Source organism: Protopterus annectens, chromosome 12.part0 (genome assembly GCF_019279795.1).
Source record: "Protopterus annectens isolate FY-2018-M chromosome 12.part0, PAN1.0, whole genome shotgun sequence".
NCBI classification, from domain to species: Eukaryota; Metazoa; Chordata; order Ceratodontiformes; family Protopteridae; genus Protopterus; species Protopterus annectens.
Window position 1 is genome coordinate 1285207719 of NC_056746.1, and position 11009 is coordinate 1285218727.

At 44.1% G+C, this 11009-nt stretch overlaps 1 protein-coding gene across 4 annotated transcripts in view; it reads left to right on the top strand.

The window, feature by feature from the left end:
- Positions 1-11009, top strand: part of MYLK2 (myosin light chain kinase 2) — a 688091-nt gene that overhangs the window by 600876 nt on the left and 76206 nt on the right. The gene's annotated exons all lie outside the window — the stretch shown is intronic.

The window sequence follows — 11009 nt, forward strand, 5'->3', positions numbered from 1 at the left end:
AGGGCTGCAAAACTGTGAAAGTCTGTCTTGGTTTAATGAAGTTTTTTACTGCAATAATTAATAGTTTACCAATTTATCTGTATTAAATTTTAATGATTGTTATAGTTTTAACATGATTATTTTTATTTTGGTTTACTTGTTTTAAGAAAATTCACTGATGTTATGTAGTCCTATCTCGCCTACATTCTTCACCTGTGGGTTCGGCCTATTTACTAGCTTGAAAGTCTTTGATTGGCTGGGCTAAGATGGTATCACACAATACACTGCTCCACATCCCCAGATCTCATTTGCCGCTTGTAGAGCTCGGACGTGGTCTCGACTTGGCTGTGGCTAACTATTGCTAAAACCTTTTTACTGTGAAAAATTTTGCTGATTATTGTTATCCAAATAGAGCTTTTTCATAACTATTGTTGCTGCGTTAGTGTTTTGTGAGTTGTGAGTGTTTTTGTGTGTTGTGGTATCCCTAACTTCCCTCGGGCTAGGCCTGTTTCAGTTAGAGGACCTAGTCCTCCATTGTGGTGTTTGTTTGGCTGTCGTTTTGGTGCGTTGTAGTTTTTTAAGTGGAGAACCGTTTTAGTTAAGAGGTTCTCCCCTATGCCCTGGTTGTTTGTTGTACTTGTGTTGACTCTCGGTCTCTGTGTTAGCGGTTTCCCGCCTTTTGTCAGTAGCGGCTGCTACGGTTGTTGGCCTTAGAATGTCTAAGGAGCAGAAAGAGCATAAGCCCTCAGGCTTTAAAAAGTGTACGAAGTGTGCTTATAAGATGTCCATCACAGATGGACACTCAGTCTGTGTTTACTGTCTTGGAGCCATCCACCTACAGGAGTCGTGCAGTTTCTGCCATGCCTCTCCAAGAGAGGAAAAACAAATTAATCCTCAAGGGACTGCTAAAACCGTCCTTTGAGGAGGATTTAGGTTCAGCTCCCAGCTCCCAGTCGAAGTCTAAATCCTCAAAATCCAAGAAAAGGTCTCTGGCTCCATCTATTGCTTCAGAGCCACCTTCTAAAATCACTATTGTTGAGTCTGCTTCCTCGGCTCTACCATCATCGGGGCCGCAGGAGGTAGCTGTGTCTAGTGAATCTGCGTCCGCTCCGATCGTACTGGAACCAATTCGGAGCCGGTCGCCAAGTTTGAGGCAGTGTTCTCCAGATAGGAGGTCAAGGTCTCCATCCATCTCCTCCAAGTCCTCCAGGCTTTCCGATTTGGATGTAGATAGGGTGGTGCAGAGGGTCCTATAGTCGCCGGTGTTTGCCAAACTTTTCTCGGCTCCTACCCAGTCGGCTCCAGAGCTGGCTCCTAAGGTTGTTTCTGCTATTCCTCCTCCGAGCGCATCCTTGTCATCGGAGCCAGTAAGCTCCGGTCCGAGGGATGTTCCTGCGCCAGCTCCAATCCCCCAATGGTGTTTATCGGTGCCCGCCATCGGCTCCGACCTTGTCGGTTCCGTCTACAGGGTTCGAGACTCAGGTCTCCTCGGTCGGGCCCGAGGGGGATGTCTCGGAACACCCTTCAGTTCCGAGCCTCCCTCTCAGTGTCTCGGCTGCGGGGACACCAGTCCCGGTCATAGCCTTGGAGGGCGGTCGGTCCTCCGATTCGGGAGGTCCCACCTTCGAGGCTATGCGGAGCGCGCTGGCTAGGTCAGCTACTTCTCTCAGATCGGTTCTACCTTCCCCCACAACACCAGCGAGAGCTTCTGATGCCCACCTATCCTTGGACAGCAGAGCGCCAGGGCCTAAGGATACCCCCACGAGTGGTCCCCTTCTTTCTGAGGGGCCCTCAGAGACTGTGCCTGAGGAACCCCCCAGAAAGAAATTGTGCAAGAAGAAGCACATAGACTCCCAGGATGATTCACTCACTTCCGATACTGACCTCGAGGAATCGGAGGGGTCCCTCAAGTCATCCTCTGAGGATGTTTTGTTCTCCGATATCCTGGAGATCCTGAAACAAAGAGGAGACTGGCCCTCCAAAACCCCCTCCGAGGAGGAGTCAGTATTCCTTAAGGCTTTTGGTGCTCAGCCATCCGCCTCCTGGGTGTCTCCACCTTTCGACGAGCTCCTTGACCTTATTTGTCGAAGGGTGTGGGAGAGTCCTGACTCTGTGGAGCCTGTTCCTCGATGCCCCAACAAATTTTTGTCCGCTCCCCAAGGAAAATAATTTTTAACTAAGAGAGTCCCGGTAGATGCTATGGTGGTGGCGGCAGCCACCCAGAAGGAAGTTGCTGAGTCTTCCTCTTCGGTCCATCCTCCTAAAATGGAGTCTAGAACTATGGATTGGTATGGGAAGCTTACCCTGTCTTCAGCTACCTTTACCTTGCGGTCACTGAATTATTTGTCTCATTTCATGTGGCTCCAGAGAGATTCCCTTAAGGAGTTAGGAGATACTCTAGCAGGTAACGTACCTAAGGCGGTGGCCCAGACTGTTAATGCTCAGCTCTCTACCCTCAACTCCATCGCTAACTCGTCCATGCACCTTATTTTGTACGTGGCCGAGGGAGCGAGTAGGGCGGCTAGCTCAGGGGTGGCCCTCAGGAGGCAAGCCTGGCTATGCCTGGGTCACTTTGCGGAGGCCTTTAAGTCTTCCTTCACTGATGCCCCCTTTGATGGTTTCTCCTTGTTCGGAACCAAAGTGAAAGACACCCTCACCAGGTGCGAGCAAGAGGGAAAGACCTTGTCTGCCGTAGGAGTCCATTTTTCCCTCCCGTCGAGACCTTATCCCAAGGCTCAGCGAGGTGGAAAGATGTGGTTCAAGAAATCACAAAGGCCTTTTCCTGCCGCACAAGGTGAGACCCCCTCCTGAGGCAGGGGAGGGGGGTCGTATTCAGGGAGACGTTGCCCCAGAGGCAGAGGGCCCCCGCAATTCTGGGGACCGCGATTCCTTTCATGGTTCCCCATACTCTCATTCCTGAGGGTGTGCCCGACTGTGCTTCTCCGGAGCCAGTCGGGGGTCGAATCTCCCTGTATCCGGAAGCCTGGGTCAACATCACCCAGGAATGATGGGTATTAGGGATAATCATCAAAGGTTACACCATCCTATTCTACTCCACACCCCCTCCCGTCAAACAGATCCCAGACGTTCCACCCAGTCAAAGGGATCAAGCAGCATCAGAGGTTTCTCAGCTGCTAGAAAAAGGAGTAATCCAACCAGTCCCCCCAGACCAGATCGGATTAGGGACTTACTCAAGATTCTTTTTGGTGCCGAAAAGAACGGGGGACCTGAGACCCATTTTGGATCTCAGCCAACTCGATCATTACATACGCAAGTCCAAATTCTGGATGGTCACACTACAATTGATTCTCCCATTGTTGGGAAAAGAAGTATGGATGTGCTCCATCGACCTGAAGGATGCTTACTACCACATCAAAATGGACAGAGCATCCAGATGTCATCTACGCTTCTGGCTAGGAGCCAGGCATTTCCAGTTTCGAGCCCTGCCCTTTGGTCTCACCACAGACCCCAGGGTGTTCACCAAGTGCATAGCAGTGGTGACGGCTCACTTGAGACGTCAAGGATTCCAGGTGTTTCCATACCTGGACGACTAGCTCCTCTCCGCCCCCACCAAGCATCTACTTCTTCAAAACAGAGATACTACCATAAATCTATGTCACCAGTTAGGCATTACAATAAACTGGAAAAAATCTGCCTTGCTACTCTCACAGCGTGTCTCATTTATAGGAGCAGAGCTGGACACTATTCGATTGAGAGCATTCCTACCACTGGAGAGGATCACGGGGTTGCAACAACAGGTTCCTACGATGATGCCTCTGAGACGTGTGAAGGCAAGGCTAATTCTTCAATTACTGGGGACAATGGCATCTACTATCATGGTGGTCCTGTTAGTGAGGTTACATATGAGAATCCTGCAATGGCTCCTATTCACCCAATGGTCCTTTCAAAGACTGCCACTATCCCATCCAATCTTAATCACAGGCAAATGCAAGCAGGACCTCAGTTGGTGGCTATGCACCAACACCTTAAATGTAGGAAAACCATTTGTATCACCCAACCTAGTAGCCACAGTGACCACGGACGCCTCCCAGATAGGCTGGGGGGGGCATTATCGCAGCAGGATGGTCCAAGGCACGTGGCAGGAGCACGAGATAGACTTGCACATAAATGTCCTGGAGATGAAGGCAGTGCTTTTTGCGTTGCAGGCACTTCAGGATGTCCTCCCTCTAGGGACTATTGCAATACACTCAGACAACATGTCAGTAGTGTGGTATCTCAACAAGCAAGGAGGAACCCGATCTTACCCTCTGTGCAGGGAGGCCATGAGAGTGTGGAACTGGGCGATAGCTTCCCCAACAGTCCTTGGTGGCAACGGATATCCCAGGGAAAACCAGTGTGATTGCAGACAGGCTAAGCAGAGCGATGCTCATGCCCTATGAGTAGTCCCTGAACCACCGTGTGGCGGAAAGCATATTCAGCAGATGGGGTCAGCCTTGTTGCGATCTGTTTGCCAGTCCCCTCATTGCGAAATGCAGCCGCTACTTCTCGCTGATCCCCTTACCGGGGGAATCTCCAAGGGATGCTCTTGTGCACAATTGGCCCTCGGGTCTACTTTATGCTTTCCCTCCGTTTCCCCTTATCTCAAGGGTGATTCAGAAAGTGCTATCCCTGGGAAGCAGATTGATTCTGATCGCACCACACTGGCCTCATCAAGTATGGTTTCCCTTCCTTCAACCTTACATTGCAGATACTCCTTGGATTATGGATCCTCGTCCAGACTTGCTGACTCATATGTCGGGACAGTTCCACCCCTCCCTGGGGACCCTCCGGCTGACTGGCTGGCTACTCCACTTCCATCCGTAGTCAGATGTCATGATTTTTCTCCAGACGTGGTCCATATTCTTTTGTCCTCTCATAAACTGTCCACTAGAAAGATCTACTCTAGTAAGTGGAAAAGGTTCTCGATATGGGCCCAGTCCAAAGGTATTGACCCCTACACAGCCCCTATCGATTCTGTTTTGGAATGCCTGTCTGCTTTGTTCTACCAAGGGTCTGCCTCATCCACCATCAAAGTTCAGTTGGTGGCTATTTCAAGTTTTCATGAAGCTTATGAACCTAGCTTAATGGCACACAGACTGTGTAAAGCATTCCTGAAAGGCACTCTTCTGCTTCATCCCCCTGTATCTCAACCTGTTATGCCCTGGGACCTCAATTTTGTTTTGCAGGCTGTCACTCTCCCACCCTTCGAACCTGCGGCCTCCTGCGACTTAAAATTTCTTATATGGAAATCTGCCTTTTTGATAGCTATCACTTCAGCTAGATGAGTCTCAGAAATCCAAGCCCTATCAGTTAAGCCCCCATATTTGATATTCCATAAAGATAGAGTCTCTCTGAGACCAAATCCGTCCTTTCTTCCCAAGGTGGCTTCCTTATCTAATATTAATCAGCCCATTGAACTACCAGTCTTCTTCCCCAATTTTTCCAACAAGGCAGAGTACCAGTTTCATCTGTTGGATGTTCATAGACAACTGCGCTTTTATCTACATAGGACAAAAGATTGGCGGAAGTCAGACCAGCTCTTTCTTTCATTTTCAGAGAATCGCTTGGGGTCTGCAGTTTCCAAGGTCACCATCTCTAGGTGGATAGCTGGTTGCATCTCCTTTATTTATCAGGCAGGGGGAAAGAGTCTGCCCTTTCCAGTCAGAGCACATTTTACAAGAGCTGTTTCCACTTCCACAGCCTTTCAGGCTAGGTTATCGATGGATGATATAATTGCAGCTGCAACGTGGGCTTCTCCTCACACGATTGTCTCCCATTACAAATTGGATGTGGTGTCCAGGGGCAGATCATCTTTTGGCTCCACAGTGCTCAGGAGTATTTTCCATTGAGCCACCCAGGATGTAGGTGCTAGGGACCTGGAGGATTTGGAGGTACACCATGTCCTTCTCGTATTGCAGAGTCCCTTTGGATAATTTGTTGGACCTCATTGTTAAGGGTGTGTGTGTGTTTGGGTGATGGATACTATACTTCTGTTGGCAGCAAACTAGATCTGGGGATGTGGAGCAGTGTATTGTGGGATACCATCTTAGCCCAGCCAATCAAAGACTTTCGAGCTAGTAAATAGGCCGTGTTGGAGCCGATATTCGGCTCTGAACCCACAGGTGAAGAATGTGAGGCGAGATGGACTACATACATCTAACGTTATGGTGAGTACACAACTTACTGTTTTGCATTGTTTAAGTGGTTGTGGCATCTAACAGAGCAAATGTAACCAACAGTGGCTTTATCTTACATAGTAAATTAGCAGAAATATTCAACACTCTAGGCGTAATGTACATGAGAATTTTGGTAAAAAAACAATGAAAGAATTACGGCAGTACTGAAGGGGAAGATTGAGCATTTCATTATATCCATCACGACAGACGTGGCATTTGTTATACATAAACCAAGATAAAAGGAATTTTCAACAAAATCGACAATGTAAGGAGATCAAAAACAAGAAGGGCAAAAATTTAAGAGATGGTTTGTATTATAAAAAGAAAAAGGTTTATTTTGTCATCAAGCAGCAAGTATGAATGATGAGTCTCATTAGCGAAAATGAATAGACTGAGGAAGTGAACAGTGATGGAAAAAATGATTGTACCCTTTAGCGACACTGGGGCCTTCCAGGTTGTTGAGTTCAGTGAAGAAGAATGGCAAAAACCACAATTTGCCTCAGGACAAAAGCACCCAATTGGTGGGGTCGATTTCAGAAAGGGAAAGCACAAAGCCATTTTTTGACCTAACTGAAAAAGGTACTGTGTCAACTTTTGAACAAAATAATTTTAAGGTTTATAATTTCAATCAAATTGAAATGATGAAAGAACATGTTACTTTATTTGAAAAAGGTTTTACTTTTGTTCCTTCCACAAGATTACATTTAGCAGACACTTTGCTGGATTTAAAATTACATGTTTAGAAGGTAAACTTAGCTATTTTCATCAAAATAACATTAATCTCAACAATGTTTATTTATTGTTCACTAGAAAAAAGTGTGTACAACCCCCTCCCTTATACCATGCATTGAGAGGTTATGTGACAAAGACATAAGATATATATGTCTATTAGAAAGGACTAACAGATATTACAATTTGTCTAATGATGAAAGGTTATTTCTCAGTAATGTCACACATGATAAGACTGTTAGGTTAATGAAAGCTGATAAAAGGTGTGGATTGATTATTATGGACTGGATCAATTACATCAGCAGAATGACTGATATGGAGCCTGACCAGTACATGCAAGTATTTAAAAATTAAATTAACATAGCTTACCAAGCAATTGACTTACTTTTACATTATTTATATGTTAATAATGAAATATCTGATAAACTGTACAAATATCTTAAGATGGATAAGCCTAGAATACATATTATTTTTGTATTCCCAAAATTCGTAAAAACAAAAACGATCCACCTCTAAGGCCCATTGTTATCAGCAGCTGGGTCAAAGACTGAACCATTAGCTAAGTCTATTGATGGTAAGCGTAAAATATTTATAACAAGTTGGCTCATTTATTGAAGGATTCTTGCATTTTTTACAAAGTATTGATGGGTTGGAATTTTCAACAGAATTTATTTTTGTGACAATTGACATTACATAATTGACATTATTACAGATCGGTATTGGAGTATTTTTTGAAACTTTTAACATACCAGATACTAGCACAGGACAATGGCCAAACTTGGTTTATAAAAGGGGGAAGTAATTTGAAGGTCAAATATGAGAGAATGAATCTGGTTAAAGTACATGAATTTACTTTTTCAGGAGGTACAAAGAAATATGTTATGTGCATATGATGTTCATACATTAATGTTAATATATGTAAATATGAAAATAATTAATAAATTACCAAAATTTACTGAAAATTACAACTGTGGAACCAAAATGGTGGAGTATCTTGTTTGTAGTGACAGACACCTTGTTTTTATCTTGCTAAGACTAAAAAAGTCTCAGGGTGCTTATATATCAATACCATTATAGTAATTCAAAAACAATTATATTAGTGCATTATACAAGCATGCACAACAATGTCTTAATTAAAAAAAAATGTGTTCTGGTAGTGACATTGCAGATGAGAGGGGTGGTGACTGGCAAAATAGAATGGGAAGTGATGGCATTAAAATGGCCGCTAAGATTAAACACATGTAAACTACATTGTCAGAATGACAATTTGAATATTACAAGTTTTCTAAAGTTAAGGGCTGCAAAACTATGAAAGGATGTCTTTGTTTAATGAAGGTTTTATTATTACAACAGTATTAATAATTTACTAATTTGCCATGTTTAATGTTTTTTTACTTATGTGTATACATATGAAATTAAGCTTTGGCATATAATTATCAGATACTGATTCTTAGAATTTTGGTGATTACCTGTTGCTTTAATAGCACCTAGCAACTTGGGAATGCACTCTTACTTGATTGGATGTATTATAGAGTCACTACTACAAGTAGTATGCATTATATTCTGTTATTAGATCTGAAGAAGCTATATGCGAAAGTGCTCATCTGTGTTTTTTATTTTATTAAAGCCTCGGCTTGGATTTATATCTGCTGTGTACTACTGGTTGTGTTTTGAATTTCTTGCTATTTTCTGTGTTTTACACACCAGTGGTTTGATTTCCCCACAACATTTGTTTTTGGATTTATACATGTAAACTACATCGTCAGAATGACAATTTGAATATTACAAGTTTTCTAAAGTTAAGGGCTGCAAAACTATGAAAGGATGTTCATAGGTAGGTACTAGGCTATCTGCCCGAGGGCATTTATAAGCCTAGCCAGAGTGTGTCGGCTTTCACCACCCCATTGAGTAATTAACTGAGCCTCTGTCAAGCAGAGCCAATGAAGTGATCCCAGGGGTGTATTTTCTGTTACCCATCCACTCGTCAAGGTTTCTCTTGAAGAGTGTTAGTGAGAGGCTCTGCCTAATGTAGTTAGGAATTTTGTTCCAAAGCATGGGGAGTCTCTGTTACAGGAATCTATCCCTCCAGCATGTTCTATTTATTGCTGTAGTAAGGTTTAGCTCACTAGAGCACGTGGCTCGCAGTGACTTGGATTTCTTTAGGTGGAGCATGTCCATCAATTCTGAGTTGGACATGGCTTTGTAAGTCAGGCAGAGATCACCTCTGAGTAAGCGATATGCCACTGAGTACAGCCGGAGTTTTTTCAGTCGGGCTGCAAAGGACATATGTTTGAGGCCAGTAATCCTCTTGATGAGGTGCTTTTGTGGTCTTTCCAGCTGTTGGAAGTGTCTTGTGAGGTACATCCCAAATGGGGCATTGTACTCTATGATGGGTCTGATGAGTGACGAGTAGAGGGGCATTATAACCTCTTTATTTCTAGATGTGAACCCTTTAGTAATTAGATGGGCCACATAGAAGGATTTCCTAACTACTTTGGCAATATGATTGTCAAAGGAGAGATTACTATCTACCTGGGTCCCCAGATCTCTTATTACCTCTTCTGTATTAAGGGGGCTGCCACCTATGTGGTAATTCATGGGTGTTTTGTTTTTCCCAAACGGGATGACTATGCATTTTTTGGCATTTAGCTTGAGGCCATGACTTTGACACCAGGTGTCTGTCTCAGTAAGGCCTTTTTGAAGGATGTCCATGTCAGCCGGAGAGTCAATTATGGCTCCCAGTTTGCAGTCATCAGTGAACTTGGTTAGCCATAATCCTCCTATGTTTGCCTGTACTTCTGAGAAGTATATGCCGAACAGTAGTGGTCCCAGGACCAAGCCTTGCGGGACACCACTTGTGACTGGTTTAGAGTCAGACCTGGAGCCCGCTATTCTTACTGTGTGAGTTTTGTCTGTAAGCCAGTTGGCAACCCATCTTGTGATATAGGGGGTTATGTTCAGGCTGGTGAGTTTTTCTATAATACCCGAGTGAGGAATGGTGTTGAATGCCTTGGCAAGGTCAAGGTAGGCTGTGTGAACCACCTTTCCCTTGTCTATGGCCTTGGTGACTGTCTCGAAGAAGTCAGTCAGGTTTAGTAAGCATGATCTGCCCTTAACAAAGCCGAACTGGGTCGGGTCAAGTGTTTGGAGTTTCCCAATGTCTTTGTTAATGAGTTCCGTGATGATATGCTCCATAGCCTTACAGACCAGGCTAGTCAGGCTTATGGGGCGATAGTTACCAGGGTCAGTTGTGGCCCCTCCTTTGTGGAGCGGCATAACCGTTGCTGTGCGCCATTCTATGTGCACGTAGCCTGTGTCTTTGTTTAATGAAGGTTTTATTATTACAACAGTATTAATAATTTACTAATTTACATGTATTAAATTTTAATGATTGGTGTTTTAACAGGATTATGTAATAACAGTATTTATTCATGAATTTGCATATATATTTTTATATTATCATAATTGTGGCTTTAAATTTGCGAGTGAGGTGTCATGTCACTTTATCTGAGGTTATTTTACCTTTGGATAACCTCAATGTCATGGTTCTGATGAAGTCTTCAAAGAAAGAAAAATGAAAGGACTAAACCTATCATCAAATTAGGGACTGAGGTGCTTTTCTTGAGTTGTGATTGTATTTTAACTTTTATTATGTGAGAATGTGCACAATTAGGAATTGCTCCATTCAGCAACTTAAAGAATTGGGCAGTAGAACACCATACAATGAAGGAGACCATGCACAGTCAGTAATACCCTCTGACAAACACACACACACACACACACACACACACATGCACATACACTAGGAATGCATGCACTGACAATGATGGACCCATTCATATACTGTCTAAATACTCTCATACACATGCAAGGGCACGCATGCACGAGTAAACACACACACACACACACACAAATACACACACACACACACACACACACACACACACACACAGATGCACACACACACACACACACACACACACACATAAACACACACACACACACACACACACACACACACACACACACACACACACACACACAGACACGCACACACACATACACACACACACACACACACACACACACACACACACACACACACACACACACACACACACACAC